At 33.1% G+C, this 2166-nt stretch overlaps 1 non-coding gene across 1 annotated transcript; it reads left to right on the top strand.

Moving 5' to 3' along the window:
• The first annotated feature begins 729 nt into the window (after positions 1-729).
• LOC145263905 (U1 spliceosomal RNA) lies at positions 730-891 on the top strand. Its single transcript, XR_013864619.1, has one exon. It is a non-coding gene; the product is annotated as a U1 spliceosomal RNA (small nuclear RNA).
• Positions 892-2166: the final 1275 nt, after the last annotated feature.

The following is a 2166-nucleotide window of genomic DNA, read 5'->3' as shown; positions in this document are numbered from 1 at the left end:
GTAGGTTTGGTATTATCATTTCTATTACGTTGCAGTGGCCATTCATTCCAAATTGTTGCAACACATCGCAATGTTTTTCGATTAAATATTATTAAAATAGTATTCCTCTGATCCGTAAACATTCGATCCGTTCTAATTTAGCCTTTTTATTAACGTACAATATATTTTAAATTTAAAATATTACTTACTTTTTCTTTAGAATATAAAAGCTATATTTATGTATAAAACTGTACACTTTTTTCACTCAAAATCTATAAATTGCTCGTGCGAATTATCAAATGTTTAAATCTTTCGTTTCGTTTTAACCAGTTCATTTTTAATGCTTAATTCTATATGAACTGTTATTTTTTATGTTTGGAATATTTTTATACAGTTGAACACAAAAAATAATTCCTTGTCGTTGTAAATTACTAAACCGCCTATTCTCGCCAGACAATCGTTTATTTTTCATATTTCACTTTTTGTTTCATCGGAATGAGTTACCTCCCCATAACGAATTAGACACTGTTATTCTCTTTAAAATAATGCCAAGCACTTAATTATTTAAAAGGTAAATCCCACAGAAATCACATAGAGAAAATTCTTATATATAAATAAAATGAACTGACATGTTTCATTAAATATAGTTGGTCGTATATTTTTCTTTCGGTGTCTTTAAATGCGTAGTAATAACAGCCAGTCTCGTGGGAAATAAAAGGTTTGTAAAGAGCAGTTCGATAAGAAAATCTCATACTTACCTGATGTAGAAGAACGGCGATCAATTAGACCGTTCTTCCAGAGAGAGACTCTTTCATTGCACTTCGATTGGGTTGACCTCTGCGATCGTATCAAATGTGTACGACTCGGACATACAATTTCTAAGTGTGGGGTCTGCGTTCGCGCTTACCCCGACAATCTAATTAATAACAGTTCATCCATCTTTGTTGATTGGCTGAAAATGCTATGAGCGGCGTTTTGGCTAGAAACAAGGTGTATATAACTTCTGATAATGCGTCTACTCTTTTCAGTCTATTACCAATGAATCAGATTTTGTTTTCTAAACATATAGAATTTTTTTTACTTTTGTTCTTTGGAGGAGTAGCAAGATTTTCCCTACGTCTAAAATCGACCCTCTGTCTAACTCTGTCGTAGGTTGGCAAATAAATACTTTACTTGGTTTATTTTTTGATGGTCATTGAAGAAAATATCAACGACAAATAGGAACTCTCCTTGGTATTTTGGCTAGGAGGAAAGTTTAGTATCTTTTCTGATTCTACACTTCTCCTTTTCGGTTCTCGGTCAGTGAAGGAGAAATATGTCTAGATCGAGACAATTTTTATTTTTGTTCCTATACAGAGTGCCCCTTTATGAGGGAGCTGGATTTTCCCTATATTAAACCGACCTTGTGTCTTACTCTGCTCTCCTGGGGATGCAAGTAATTATCAACAACAAATAGTCAATTTTATATAACGGTCTGCTTCTAAAGAATACGAACACAACTAAAATAACTTTTGTAGAAATATACAAGCAAACATTAATGTTGCTGTGAAAATAAGCAATTTCGTTCGTACTGCAGTTAGTCAGTTTTAGTTAAAATAACCGAACCGGTCTCTTTGTATCCGGGTTATTACATAAATATAATTCTTACTATTTAGTTGAAGTAATCTGTGTTGTTCAAGTTTTGTTTTCATTTCTTTTGTAGTATATCATAATAATATTTATCACTTGTATCATGTGGTTCCTCAAGTGTAATTCTAAATAAATACTTTAATTTTTATTCATTAAACGTTTCTGTATAATTAATGTAGAAAACACGTAAAGCATGCATAATCCCCCGTGAGTACACAGTGAACGAGCCATAAAAATGACTAAGTTCAGCATTTTCCACCACCGCCACCCCATTTATCCCCCAAAGTCCCCAGGTGTCGTCAAATCTAGGTGAAAGTGAACAAATGGTGCAGTTTTAGGTATTAACATATGTAAAATTGAATTCTTCACCATGCAACAACAAAAAAATGACTAAATCCATCAATTGCCCCCCATTAAGCCTCAAAGGACCAGGAGGCCTTAACATATTTAAATGTGAGTTCACCACCATGCAGAACTGCTAAATATACATACACACAACATTTTGGACAAATATGGTAAAATAGTCGTAAAAATGGAGTGGTTTATTAGCCCTAAAAG

This window comes from Euprymna scolopes, chromosome 3, assembly GCF_053919585.1.
Source record: "Euprymna scolopes isolate OS-2025 chromosome 3, ASM5391958v1, whole genome shotgun sequence".
Classification (NCBI taxonomy): Eukaryota; Metazoa; Mollusca; class Cephalopoda; order Sepiida; family Sepiolidae; genus Euprymna; species Euprymna scolopes.
Note: the sequence above shows the minus strand (reverse complement) of the source record. Positions and strands in the feature narration are given on the sequence as shown.